This window comes from Macrotis lagotis, chromosome 6, assembly GCF_037893015.1.
Source record: "Macrotis lagotis isolate mMagLag1 chromosome 6, bilby.v1.9.chrom.fasta, whole genome shotgun sequence".
Classification (NCBI taxonomy): Eukaryota; Metazoa; Chordata; class Mammalia; order Peramelemorphia; family Peramelidae; genus Macrotis; species Macrotis lagotis.
The window spans coordinates 93,235,012-93,251,116 of record NC_133663.1 but is presented as its reverse complement, the minus strand read 5'-3'; positions in this window follow the sequence as shown (position 1 = coordinate 93,251,116).

Genomic DNA, 16,105 nt, shown 5'->3' with positions numbered 1-16,105 from the left:
ATAAGGTAATTACTGAACACACAGGCAGAAGTCATAGAAAAATACTGTACACGTAGTCAATGACTTTTCTTAATAGAAGACAAAAATATATTGATCTGATATGTCTAAGTATGAGGTGTGTCTTCCTGGAGATGGCATCCAGGACATGGTAAAGAATAATTCAAGACTTGTGAAAACTAACAAGCATTACCCAATTCTCGTGATTTGTGTGATTACAAAGTTTGGAGTAAGTACCTGAAGGACTTCAAAGCACAGGTGGTGTTTTCATTATATCTGCTGATTGAAGGTTGAATCATTAGAACAGAAAAGAGGAGATGGGAAATGACAAGCTGGCTAAAAAGTCAACATTAAAGAAAAAGAGTTGGCTTTCTGAACCGAAATGTAAGAAACAGGAATGATGGGGCTCTTGGCCAGGAATAGACTATTTCTATCCAGAGCCAGGAAGAATGAATTAGGAGACTTGCTGATCTCAAGATGGCTTTAAATTTAAAAAAAAAAAGGAATAGGATGGATGAAAATACAAAGATGCAACTTCTAGGTCAGATAGTAGAGTGAATATCAAGTATAAGATAGGAAGAATAGCAGTGAAAAAGCTAAGTAGTTCTCAAGAGAGACAAAAACAATACTCAAGACCTCAGTTAAAATACACCAATGCCCACAGAATGGGTAATAAAGAATGAATTAGAGATCTAGAGAACCAATAAACTAGAAAGACAGAAGCAACAATGCAGAGGAAATATACACAGATAATTCCAAAAGAGATGAATTGCTATAACAGATCAAAAAGCTGGCTGTGAGGCAGGTTATATTTGAGATGGAGACTAATCTTGGCTCCAAACAGACCACCTGACATTACTATTTGCCTTGTTAATAATGTAATCTTTCATACAGAAGAGAACAAAAGAGTTATTCTGAACCCAATTCTAATCAACAAGGAGAGATGATTAGTGAAATGAAAATTACAGTCATTTTATTAATTATTCATCTCACCTGGTCCAGAAAAAAGTGATATCCCAAATTACTCACAAAACTTAGAAATGCAATTGTTAAACCATTAAATTCAATTCAATTAGTAATTATTAAACATCTAATATAGACAGACACTATAATGGATATATAGGACAAAAATGAAAAAATTCCCTAGAGGAGGCTTCCATTTCATTGGAGACATGTAAACAAGTAAATAAAAGATAATTTGAGGTGAGGATGAATGCTAATGATAGAATATTAGGAAGTGTTTCTAGCAGAGGAGAGGAAGTGCATTCCAGGCAGCCTTTACAAGGATAGAGAAGAAACATTACATCAAATTCAAAGGATAGCCGTAAAGTTAATTTAACTGCAGTAAAGTATACACAAAGAGGGATAGGAAATAAGCCTGACAATGTGAAATGAAGGTTAGATGAAGCCAGACTATCAATCTTAAATGCCACACTGAGAAATCTGAATTTAATCCAAGATAGGGGGTCACTGAAGACTACTGTACAAAAATGGGAACATGAAAGGCTTGTCCCTGTTTTTAAATAAAGGCAAGAAGTTGGAGGCTTCAGGCTATAGAGAGGGACAGAAGGTTTCTTGCCAAAATTCTAGAAGGAATGACTAAACAAATGGTTTGCAAGTACTCAAGGAGCATTCACCACAAATCAACATGGATTCATTAAGAAGGAGTCAAATCAAACTAATCTTCTTTCCTTTTTCTTTTTGTTTTACTTTTTTTTAAATAGGGTTACTACACTGACAATTTAGAGTAATGCCACATTTGCCTGCATTTAGGAAATTTGACAAAGTCCTTTTACAACCTCATGGTCAAAATGGAGAAAACTGGAGGTTAACAAATAATAGATTAAAGTAGATTATGAATTAAGTAGAATTCTATGGCTAAACAACCAACATCTAATGCTCTTCTGGACAACTACAGAGCTCTATTTTTGGCTTTGTTTTTGTACTTTAAAAAAAGACAGGTGGCATGCTTATCAAACATGACAAAGTTGGGTAAAATATCCTATTTATTATTGTTATTGTTTGTTTGTCTTTTGATCTCAAAGTGGGTGATATCTTGCCTTTTCAAATGAATTTGATTTAAATGAAGCAGAGTTGTGCAAAGACATCAGTCCCACTCTTTCCTACAGTCTTTAGAGTCCAGTAGCAAGGCATAGGTCAGTTTGACTGGCCAGTGGCCCAGGATGCAAAGGCCTTTTACAGATTAGTTTGCCTGAGGCAACACCCATTCAGTCAGGTAAGAACTAGACTGTGAGATGGCCTACTTTGTCTTCACAAAAGAACCAGGGTGGGAAAGCACCGCAATGTTTCTACCTAATCCATTGGATGAAGGTGGATCTCAACAAATTGGAACAATCGGCTAATTCTAATAAGATGAAATTTAATCACCTACCAACTTTATCATGATTACAAAGTTATTGTGAGGATCAAATGAAATACCATACATGAAAAACTTTGTGAAACTTAAAATACAATGTAAATATCAGTTTTTATTATTATCATTATTAAAAATATAAAAACATACATGAATTCAAAAATCCCTTCTCTGATATAGTACTGGAGTAAAATGACTAGAAATCATTGATGTAAGAAAGATGGGGTTCTAAAGCATTGCAATCTCAATAAGTCAGCAAAGGGGAAATGACCTTCAAAAAATTAAGGCACTCTCCAGATACATATAATATACATATAGAATAAGGGAGAAAATGAATCCTCTGGGCTCTGCCCTGGTTGGAGCATTACTGTAATATTTTATACAGGTCTTTTATCCATACTTTAAGGAGGGCATTCACAAACTAGAGAAATTCCAGAGAAGGTGATTTGGATTTTCAGGGGCTTGAAAGTATGTCATAAGAGGATCATTGAAAGAAATGGTTAACCTAGTGAATATAGTATTTAAGGGGTAATGATCACAATTTTTCCTATATACTTTTATAAATTTACTTTTTAAAAAATAAATTGTATTGCTATCTTTTAGTTTCTCATTGTCTAAATTTCTTCCAGCTTCCTCTTCCTCCCAGTTATCCCCTATTTAAAAAAAAAAGGTTATTTTAAAGAGATGGGAAATTAGCAAACTGATCAATATACTGAAAACGTCTGAAAATATACTCAATGTTTTATCTCTCATCTCTACAATGGAAAGGGGGAAGGGCAAGGAAGGACTGATTTTTTATTTAATCACTAATTTAAAATATATGAAATGGGATGCTGGGTGGCACAGTGGATAGAGCATCGACCCTGGAGTAAGGAGAACCTGAGTTCAAATTTGATCTCAAACACTTAATACTTACTCTTAGCTGTGTGTCCTTAGGCAAGTCACTTTAACCCATTGACTTGCAAAAAATAAAATAAAATAGAATAGAATATATATGAAACACAGACAACACTAGTGAGAGATTTTGATTTTGCTTGGTCCTAAAAGACAGAAGTAGGATCAATAGGTAGAAATTACAGGAAATAAGTTTTTATGATCAAAATATGGGGGGGGGACGACTTCCTTTTAACAACTATAGCAGTCCCAAAATGGGAAGGGATACTTCAAGATGAAGTTTTTATCAGTAGAACAAATTTCCTTCTAAGGTCTACCAAATGCAGATTGGCAACTACTCTGTAATTTATAGTCTTAAGGAGTTTCCTAGACCATCAAAAAGGGCAAATAACTTGACCCAAGGTAAAGGCCAGAGGCTAGACTTGAACAATACTTCCTGCCCCAAGCCAGTTTTCTTTCACTACAACACAATTCTTCCAGGGTCTGGGAGGATGCTGTTTACATTACATAGTGAGAGAGTTACAAAGTTCTCACAATGATCCTGTGAGGTAGATGTAGTACAAATAGCATTAGTCCCATTTTACAGATGACAGAAGTGAGGTATCTATAGACTTTGCAGCTAAGAAGTATCAGACTGGAGACTTAAATTCAGCTTTTCTTACACAGAAGACCAATACTATTTATATTATATCACAGAACCTTTACAGACATTTTTCAGGCATATCACGAAAGGATACTCCATTTATCAGGAGAATTTGGACTGGAGGCTTTTGTACTCTCCAAGACTAGGATTTTGAGTCTGTAATTCAAAGATACTGGGAATAGAGTTCTGTACCTGATCCCTTCAATCCATCCACAAAGTCCTTCCTAACAAAGAAAATTGGGAAAATACCACAAGAGGTCCTAACAAATTTTCTGAGTTTACAAAGATAAAGTAATTATAGCCTCTTTACCATTTTAATGAGAACATTAAATTCCTCATCTCTTCGTTTGTCCACTGCTACAAAGTCTGTTAGAAGAAAAAAGAAACATTGGGATAGAGCCCTCTAATGAAATAATGGGTCATCTTGTGCCCTACAGGATGCAATTGGCCTACAGAAAGTGGAAATTTTTTTTTACCATGAGCTAATCTATGTTTTTTGATCAACTACTATTTAAACATTAAAAGAAGGGAAAGGCATTGAGAGAACCCTTGTTCCTCTCTCTATGTATTAGTGTGTGAAAGTATACATATACTTGTTCTTATATCTTTATATCTCACTTGTCTCAATTTCCTTTTATTTCTAACAAAGCTTCTAACATAAGGTTACAATGTATGTGCCACAAAAAAATTGTTAAATCATGCTTTTGAACTATTTTCTTTTCATCAGTTTCTAACCCCTTCCTTTCTCTTTTGCAGTGTTACCAGACCTCATCTAGGTTACCAAACTTTGGTTAGCTTAGAGAACTATTAAATATAATACATATGACCAAAAACATGTATGACAGAAGAGGATCACAAAAGATAAATGATTGCTCATCCTCAGGGGTATGACTTGAATTTGTTTCCCCAGATCAAGACAGGAGCTGAATGAAGGGGGGAAACTCCATGAAGCGCCCCCTTTTGTCATAGGTAAAAGAGAATAGGCTTGTAACTTAGAAAAGATACTGTAGTATTAACTTGATTAACCAAAAAAAAAAAAAAAAAATGTTGCCCTGGAGACAAGAAGTAATGAATTCAAATTACAGTTCAGACATTGACTGTATAACCTTGGATAGTTCCTTAACCTTTCTGGATCTGTTTCTCCAATTAAAATGAGGATAATAATAGAACCCACCTCCCAAAATTGTTGTGAAAATCAAATAAGATAATGCTTCTCAAGTGTTTTGAAGGTGGTCTTATTATTAATTGTTGTTATCAATATTATTTTACTTCAGCTTTTTCTGTGATTGGAGGGCTGGAGCAGTCTCCCTTGATAGAAGGCTCAAATAGCCACCTTTTCATTTTCTACCAGCTGCTCCACTTGCTTTTGACTCTACCATAATCGTCATCATGCCACTGAAAAAAGTATCCTCTGGCATCCCTCACCTCTTCAGTGTCATTTTGGATATTCTTTCCCTATTAGATTGTAAATTCCTTGAAGGTGAGGACTGCTTTCCCTTTTTATTCTTATTTGTATTTCCAGTCCTTATCACAGTGTTTGGTACATAAATGGTTATTGTATAGCTTGACATAGTCTTCTTTGAAAAAAAAAACAGATTTTCAGATTGGAAAGGATAAAAGGGAAAATGGTAGGAGGAAAATGAATAAATAAGGAGATGGTAAGAGAGAACCTAGTTACTCTGAATGACTTCAAATCTCCAGGGGGATGATGAGTCACGGGTTGGAATAATAACAATAATAGTTTACCTTTATATCTTATCATTTTCAAATTAATTTACATATATGAGGGGCAACTAGGTGACACAGGGGTTAGAGTGCTGGATCTAGAGTCAGCAAGATTCCTCCTCTTGAGTTCAAATACTTTAAGCTGTGTAACCCTGGGAAAGTCCCTTACCCATGTTGTTTGCCTCAATTCCCTCATCAGTGAAATGAGCTAGAGATGGAAATGACAAACCAACCCATGTGTATATCTCTATTGAGTCCCAGTTCTGGCCTCCCTCAATCTTCCCCAGGCAAGCATTAGAGGGGCAGGAGACAAGGATGACAGAGGAGACAAGTACTCCATCAAGATCTCCAAGTGCTCTGTTTATTCACCAAAACACCAGTGCCTAAATACCTTTCCAGTCTCTAATCCACTCCCACTCCTGTAGCACTTAGTAAGATAAGAGCCTGGTGTTCAAGGACACCAGGTGAAGATAATTCACAATACTCCCATGCACAACAGTTCCCAACATATCCCCCTTCTTGTTTTTGAAACAAAATTAATACATAATGAATGACACATAAACTGTAAACAAAAGTTCAAAAATAGTATATGCAAATGTCAATTTAACAAAACCAATCAATATTCCCAAATTCCTTGAAATACCTTTTATCCCCAACTTACAAAGATTACAAAGTTTTTTTTGACATCAAAAAACCTTTCAAAGCAATCAAATTCAAAATTCAAACTAAAAGGAGTAACATTCAGCTTTACCCAACTATTACAGAATTTAGACACCTAACACACTCTCAACACAGAAATCAACTCTTTTGTATTTCAAAATTATCAAAGTGAGATTGTTGGATACCCTGGCTAGCACCAAAAATCTCAGAATATAGAAACATTCTCCCACCTCTCCAGGCCAGTAGAGAGATGTAAAATGCCCTAGAGATGTTCAAATACACACATACACACATAACCAATCAAGACCAGTCAACAGAACTATAAGCCATATGCACAGACTTCATAAGACAAAATCCAAATTTCCCAATCCCAGAAAAAGTCTTCTTCCCCTTTTTTCTAAACTAATTGAACCACAAAGCTTCCCAATGAATAGCCACAAGGATCTAAATCTCCCAATGACAGAAAAAAATCATCTTCCCCTTTTATTCTTAACTAATTAAATTACAAAGCTTCCCAATTAATAACCTATTGAAAAACATAGTCATTACCCAACCCCCTCCTCCTCCCCAAACCAGGAAGAAGGCATGGGGGGGGGGGGTCCCTTGATTTCTAAAATAAGCTTTGTGAGATATGGGTTTGAGTTTTGAAGTTCCAAAAAGAAAGACTTCCCTTCTCCCTCCCTCCCTCCCCCCCCCCCCCCCCCCCCCCCCCCGCAAAAGGATGGGAACAGCAGAGAATGAGAGAAAACATTTGCAATTACTTAAGACTTTGACAGCACAATCTGAAGTTGCTGCATTTTGTAAACAGTAGTCAACACCATTACAAACTGTCCAATAGCAAGTGACACCTTCACTCTCCACACTGGAAGCCCAGCTAGTGTTTAATTCACAGCCCTCTGCTGCCCGAGCACCACTGGCAGAGGTACAGCAGGCTGTTGGCTGGCAAGTCAAACTTGTTGTTACGTCTGGAGTGCAATTCGAAGTCGGGGTCTGCATCAAAGTCTGCATCAGGGTCTGCGGCAACAAGGAGCTGTCTCTAAAGGTGACCACAGATTTAGGGGTTTGGATCGTGCTTAAGGAACATAGTTCAATCAGGCCAGCAGCAGCCAAAAGGAGCAGCAAGCAGGTCCTCTGCATCTCATTCATGGCGCTGGTATGGCCTTCTACTGAGCAAGAAGTTTCATCCCCTGCAGCACTGCCTCGGAGACTATTTCCCACTGACTCCTCAATGTTAAATATTTAATCATTTTTCTCACTTTTTCTGGTTCCTCTTTATTTAAAATCAACCCCCTAAAGTAGCAAATCAACCTGTTACTTTCTACAGAGTCCTCCACTCTGGGATGTTGCCTGGTTCTCTTGCTTGTGCTTGCTATGACCTTCTTCCAGACTTTACTCAGATAACACTGCCTTTATTGCCCAGTTCTGACACCAATATGTTGAGTCCCAGTTCTGGACTCCCCCAATCTTCCCCAGGTGAACATTGGAGGGGCTGGAGACAAGGATGACAAAGGAGACAAGTACTCCATCAAGATCTGCAAGTGCTCTATTTATTCACCAGAATAAGATAAGAGTCTGGTGTTCAGGGACACCAGGTGAAGATAATTCACAATGCTTCCATACACAATGGTTCCCAACATATCTCTACTAAGATAACCCTAAATAGAGTCATAGAGTTGAACACACCTAAACAGCAATTAACATCATTATAATTATAGAGGCATATTCATATGGCACTGTAAAACCTGGGTTTGAATATCAGTTCCCTAATCTATTAGTTGAGGGAGACTGAGCAACCCAATTGATCTTTCTGACTCCATGTCCTCCCTCACCTATTATATTGGGGCTCTTATGGTTGCTGAAGGAAAAGTCCTTTGCAAAATTTTTCAATGCTACATAAATTTAAATTATTATTTGGATCTGACTATAACCCTGTGAAGTAGGTTAAGAGTACAATTATTCTTAATTGACAAAAAAAAGACAAAAAAATGGAGCTCAGAGAAGCCTAAGTGGCAGTTTGGACTTGAACCCATATTTCCTGACTCTAAGCATTCACAACTGTTATTTTTTTTTTTGTAATTGTGATGACTAAACCACTACCAATAACTTTTCAGCAACTCTGCAGAATGGTGTAATTCATTTCCTCCTAGAGAATTTAACTTATTTAGAGGAGCTCAATGCTTTACTAGACTTCATTTTCCTCTTGAACAACTTTTTGTTATCCTATCCAGCCTGGAGATTGGTCTAGTTGACAGGGATGCCAATATAACGGAAATGGGAAAATGCTGTTGTCCCAGTATTAGAAAGGAAAAGGCAGCTTTCAAAAGCTAGAGAATAGCAGGTTTGTGGTTCAGTGTTGGCAAGATTCCACAACAGATGGAACTCTTCCTGACCAGTTTTGTCTTTTCCTTAGCAGCCCTATATATTCTTCACACCTGGAAAATACCAACAGTTGAGAATTTATCCTCATCTTACAAACTCAGGGCACTGATGCTAAGGCGGATGCTTAATACACTCTATGTTGGGACTTCTATAACCAAGACATTGGATATCCTCTTGGCATCTTTGCTAGAGAAGACTTCTGGAGAGACAAACATGGGTGGTGCAGCACTTTTGAATAGAAGTCCCAAAGCCAAGGAAATCTCCAACTTTCTTTCTATGCCACCAAACTGATCATCTGTGGACCAGAGTTGATGACTTTGGGAAATGCCAGTTCCAGGATATACTAAAAGGAAACCTATCCCGGGAGATCTATAGAAGAATATAGAAGAAGTCTTCTAGGTTTATAACCTTGATGTTATTCTACTTCCCACTCTCCCTCATTCCACATATCCAATCAGTTGCCAAATCTTGGCCTTCTTTCCTGTAAAGGACTGTTGTGTTTGGGAGTATTGTAAATTTTCATCACCTCGTGTCCTCTAGTACCAGAGTGTTATTTACTGGTTGATTGAAGAGTGCCATGGGAGTGGGAGTGGACCAGGGACTGGAGAGGATATTCAGGTACTTGTATTTGGTTTAACAAACGGAAATCTGGGAGAACTTGGAGAACTTTCCATCCTTGTCTCCCACCCCTTCAACATTCTCCTGGGTAAGGATAAATTAGTCCATGGGAACCTAACACTTCCTGAGCTGCTAATCTAACAGGAACTTAACACTTTCCTTTTGAACATCTCCCATTTCTGACATCTCTAATATCTCTATTCACCCTGTCTGCTCAGACTCTATTCACTTCTCATCAGAATTATTGCAGTGACTTCCCAAATGGTCTGGTTTCTACTTAAATCCATTGACTACACAGCTCCCAAACTCATTATTCCCCTACTAAATTAACTCTGCTGGTTCCCTATGACCACTAGGAAAAAAAACTATATAACTTTCTGTTTTGCTTTTAAAGTCCTTCACATCCTAGACCTAACTTCATTTTTCTAGTCTTATTGAACATTACTATCCCTCCCATGCTTTTCAATTCATTCAAACGGGTCAGCTCTCTGTTCCTCAAACACTTATCACACTATCCTATCCTTTTACTTTTGCACTGGTCATTCCTCATGCAGGAATACACTCCTTCCTTATTTCTGCCTCAAAGAATCCCTCTCTTCCTTCAAGCTAGAGCTCAAGTAGCATCTTCTTCATGAAAATCTCCATCCCCTCCCCCAATAGCTTAATATGTTATTTTTCAAACTACCTTGAATTGAATTACTTTGTAATTATTTAAATGTTTTCTTTATATTTATTCTGTATGCCTATCTATGTTGTCTCTCCTATTCAAATATAAGATCCTTACAAGGGGGGATTATTGCATTTATTATATTTGTATTCCAAGGGCCTAATCCAGTGCCCGACATTTAACAGGTATTTATTAAATGCTTGTTGGTTGACTGATTTGATCCTCTCTAAGGGGGACCAGTGAAACAGCCTTCCTTTTGAGCTGCAACTACTTTTTATTTGACCTCATTCATAAGGAAACTGTCAATACAATTCTGTCAATACAACTGATACAATTCAGTTTCTTTGTAATTCATTGATTAATAAAATCATGAACTTATACCTAGAAGGAATTCTCAGTGATATCCAGCTTAATAGTCTTCATTTTTTTAAAAATCACTTTTAAGTAAAATCACTTAAAATATTTTTTAAAATTACTCAAAAATTGGTAAGTACCTTAATATATTTTTATTTGTAAATTTAAAATGTACTAATAAATTATGTATATTATAAAAGTACAAGTCATTAAAAGATAGCTAAATATGAAATAAATATTTTAATTTTCTTTGATGTATTACTAGCACAAAAACTCTTTGACAATGTGATTGAATATGTTTGACTATTTTTAAAAATTTAATTGTCTGATTCTAAGTTCAGTTTATTCTGCTACCTGGTCTAATGACTGTCAAGAACTGAAAAAGATCACTCACAGAGATATGTAGAGCCAAAAAGAAGTGAATATCTGTTCTTATTAAATCATGCTACTCACTTTTTCAAATTCATTTTCAAATGTTTTTGATAAAATTTGCCTAATAAATTTTCATCTTACACAATGTCAATCAACTGTTCTTATAAGAACAGTTGACTGACACCGAGGAAGCTGAATATATGTTAATATATATATATATATATATATATATGCATAAATATATATTTTTTAAACAAATGAGTTCAAAATACATCGAAACTAGTGTTTTGGGATAATTTCTGAACAAGTTAAAATTTTTTATTTCCAAGTTTTTAAAGTGTGTGTGTATACACACACACACATATATGCTTTACAGTTGACATATAACTTTTGACAACAAAAGCTTAATTTTTAAATGCCTCACTAATCATAATCTCTTGATATTATGACTAGTTAATTGCTCCAGGTTCAATATATACACATAGGGAGAGGCTCATCACTGGTAATAGTGGATAAAAATCCATATATAAAATTATCTTCATTATTTCCATTTAGAGAAGTCAACATCTAAGCTCTGATTAGATCACCTTTGTTTTTATCATACTATGTGGCTAACAGTTTATGAAGGCATAAGAAAAGTGTTGGTGATTTTCTAATATGCTTGGGTTCGAATTACTATGTGATCCATGGTTGGGTTTTTTTATTTGTTTGCTTTGTTTTATATTAGCAGGATTCTCCTCAAATCCCTTGCCCATTCTGTGAGGATTAGTTTGCTTATAACTAGATAATATAACTTTTAAGGTCATTTAAAAGGGCAGTGAATGAGAAAGGGGTCTGATGTCAACCCCTGCATTCTGTGGAACTCCAAATCTTTTCAATAGGACTCAAGTACCATAGATGAAGTGAACATTTGAAAAAGAGAATGAATGAGGGCACCTGTGTCCATCAACATGTTAACTACTAGAAAATCTTAATTTGTTTTTCTTTTTAAAAAATAATCAAAATAGAATTTCTTTCCATATCCCAGTGGACCATCTTGTACACCCCCATGTAGTATGTTGCTGATTTTGGTGACCACTGATCCTTCTATTTTATGGATGAGAAAACTGAGGTCTAGGGAAGTGAAAGATCAAACCAAAGCTCTCATGGAAATGTAGTATCAAAGTTATAATGGGGATCTAGGTCTCTTTCTATCAGACCTGACTAATTACAAATATGTCTAAATCAAAAATCCCCCCAAAAGTAATAGAGGAGCATTATTCATTTTTTTGCAAGGCAAACAGGGTTAAGTGGCTTGCCCAAGGCCACATAGCTAGGTAATTATTACTAAGTGTCTGAGACCGGATTTGAACCCAGGTACTCCTGACTCCAGGGCCAATGCTTTATCCACTATGCCACCTAGCCGCCCCGAGCATTATTCATTGTTAAAACAAACTTTCCCATTTGCAAGAACTGATGCTGAGCAAAATGAGCAGAACCATAAAAACACTGTACACCCTAACAGCAACATGGGGGTGATGATCAACTTTGATGGACTAGCTCATTCTATCAGTACAACAAGCAGGGATAATGTTGACTATCTGCAATGAAGAACACCATATGTATCCAGAGAAAGAATTGTGGCATTTAAATAAAGACCAAAGACTATTACCTTCAAATCAGGAAAAAAGTTATCTTATATAATTTTGCTATCTCATACTTTATTTTTCTTCCGTAAGGATGTGATTTCTCTGTCATCACATTCAACTGAGATCAATGTATAACATGGAAACAATGTAAAGACTAACAGAATGCCTTCTGGGGGCTGGGGTGGGGGCAGGGAAGCAAGAATAAATAAAATAAATAATATAAATATAAATAAACAGACAAACAAATAAATAAAAATAAAATCTTTCTAAAGAAAACCCTTACCATTGAGGTTTGTTGCTATTTTTGCCATTGTCATTTCACTCCAACTCTCATCCTAAATATTACTCAAATAACCAATAAATTTGTTATGTAAACTTAGAACCAATAAATGTGGGAGGCAAAATCAAACATCAGAAATACTAAGCACACCCTTAAAAACAAAAAAATCAAGTATTAAAAATATAGTAATATAATGTGAATGTTAAGCAGTGATGATCACATCCCACAGCAATTATTTCACAAAGAAAACTACATGTCTTTTCATTCTGATTGGGTTACTCAAATGAGTCCTTCTAACAAGTCTTCTAAGTATGCTGCATGAGGCTGTTTATGATCTTTTACTTTATAATATTCTATCTAGATTTCTTTATGTATTTTTAGATTTTTCAACAACAAGAAAAGAATTTGGCAGAAAGAGGGACTTCAGAGAAGATGAAAAATAAAGCATCACTATTTAATTAAAGGCAACAAAAATTTGTTAATCAACTAACTTTGTTCATAACACTGAAGTAGGCCTTGGGGAAAAAGAATTTATTCAAGTCACAATTCCCAGCCTCATAGAACTTATAGTCAAGTAAGCTAAAACTTCACAGGCTTTCTTATAGAAATATTAAAAATAGAATGACATTAAATTATTTTAATCTCTCACTAAAAATATGTGATAATATCCTGGTCATATTTAATGAGCATAAATATTTGGAAGAGGAAGCAGCAGTATTTCAAAGGTGTGGTTCTAGTTATCTAGACTCTATACTAAGTATACAGTTTAAGACAGAGAGGTAGTTTAATTCATTCAGTCACTCAATAATCAGTAAGAATTAAGAATTTACTAAATAACTAATACTTGTAAGCTATAGTAATATTGGGGATACAAGCTAAAAAATGTCGGCGCTTACATTCTCTTGGTGGATGCTATGTGTTCCTAGATAAGTATTTTGCATAATAAACACAGCGATAGGAGGTGGGACAGAGTAGACCACCAACAACTGGAAAAATCAGAAAAGACTTGAAGGAGGTGGCTCTAGAACTGAGCTTTGAATCCAAGAGAGCAAAGTAAGAAAAGAATGCAAAGGGACAGGATTGAACGTCACAGGGGAAACAGAATAGGTCACTTTGTAGCACACAGTATATACTGGAGAATAATGTGTAATCAGTCTGGGAAAATGGAATGGAACCAGATAGAAGGACCTGACGTATCAAACAAAGATTTTTGTATTTAATCCTAAGGATAATGGTTGTTGTTGTTCAATCATTTTCAGTCACGCCCAGTTCTTCATGACTGCATTTGGAATTTTCTTGGAAGAGATACTGAAGTGGTTTGCCATTCCCATCTCCATTGCACAGATGAGGAAACTGAAACAGAGTTAAGTGACATGGTCAAAGTCATATGACTAATAAGTATTTGAACTTGGAAAAGAAGAGTCTTCCTGACTCCAGGCTGAGCACTCTATCCACTGTGCCACCTAGCTACCCCAAGGGCAAAGAAGAGCCACTGAAACTTACTGAGTGACTGGTCAGACCTGGGATTCAGGAATATATTTTTTCAACCATTTGAAGAATGGATTATAGCTAGGAAAAGTATGGATTCCAAATCCATTTTGTAAAGATGGCTTCTATACCATTGGGAAGTCTGAAGAAATTGGAAGAGAAGTTATAGAGTGTCCAGTAAAGGAACATGAGTTCAGCCTGTGTGCGACCATGAGACCTTCCTCTGTTAATCCTACCAACATTTGTTCATTTGCTTATTGATTTTATTTTTCCTCTCATTTTCTTCTTCCTCTCCCCTATTCCCCTTCAAAACACTTTCCTTATACAGAATTGTTATGTACTAAGTCCAATCCTAAGTAACACCAGATGACAGATGACATTTTAATTATGGTTACTCCCCAAACAAAGATCATCACACTCATGTTCGCATCAAAGGCTAGTGCTTCAATTCCATAAAACTAATGGATTCCTCAAAGTGATACCATTGACACAAAGAACAGGGGATGGTTATGTTTCTAGATAAACACCCCCTAAGAATTATGCATTAATACTTTCAATAAATTGAATTCAATTTTATTAATGTTAATTGCATTCTAAGTTCAAGGCCTTGCATTCATCAAATTGAACTAAGACACAAAAGCTACCCTCAAAGAGTTTACAATTTAGTAGGGATTGCTAACGTATAATGTGACCCTTAGAACATATATTAGAGAGTAACACATTATGAGAAATTTGAGGAAGGAAAAATTATTTTTAATATGGTCTATGATCCAATGACATTTTTTAAAACTCTGTACTTCTTGATTCAGGACCATGTTCCAAACGACTGAAATTCCTGGAAAGCTTGCTGCTAGATAAGTGGGATGCTACAGTCTATAAAGATGTATATGTACAACTCTGTCAGTCTAATAGGAGCTGATGACATGATAGATAGAGCCCGGGGCTTAATGTCTGAGAAGATCTGACTTCAATTCCATCCTCACAGACTTACTATGTTCCCTGGGTAAGTCACTTAATGGCTGTCTGCCTCAGTTTCCTCATTGGTCAAATACACAAACCCACAGACCCACACACACCCCCTCCTATGATTATTCTGAGGAACCAAACAGATAACTGTAAAGTGTTTTGAAAACTTAAAGCACTATATAAATGCTAGCTATTGACATGGAAATCCAATTACACAACTGTTCATCTTGTACCCAAATAATAATTATTGCAAGATTCCACTATAACACAATAAAAAGACCTGGGTTTTCTCATTCTGTTGTTCTGGCTCCTTACAGTAAGAAACACTGACCTTGAAATGTAAACATATTGATCCTTGTTTTTTGCTGTGTCAAATATTCATAATTAGTGAAAACCTCCTACATATGAAATAGCAGGCAGCTGCTGCCAGGCAAGTAAAATCTATGAGGTTAAAAAAAGAAAGCCCTCCTCTAATTAAATTCAACTCCACCCTGATTCCTTCCTTTTATTCCCTGTTATTTCCTCAAATAACCACCGGTTTACACATATAATCTACCAGCTGAATTTTTTTAAACACAATGCTGCTGGTTTCACTTGCACCATTGAAATTCGACTCTCTTAAACCACAGAGTTAATGCTCTGTATTTAAAGGAAAACATCCTAAGTTAAGGGATCATGGGTTTCTCACTGCAGGGAAAATGTATATTTTTCAGGAACATGTGAAAATGTTTGCCAACAAACTTGCAAAAGAGGGCACCCTTATCCAAGGGCTGGACCATACTTGGATTGCCAACATCACACCTTTCCTGATATGTCACAGGGAGGAAGACTACCAAGAGGGGCTCTTTCTCCAAGTCAGTCAGGTTAAGACTGAACAAGAAGGAAGAAAAGGATGAAAGGAACACATTGCAAAGAACTAGCAAGATGGGGGCAGCTAGGCACTGGTCCTTGAGTCAGGAATACCTGAGTTCAAACACAGCCTCAGACACTTAATAATTACCTAGCTGTGTGGCCTTGGGCAAGCCACTTAACTCCATTCGCCTTGCAAAAACCTAACAAA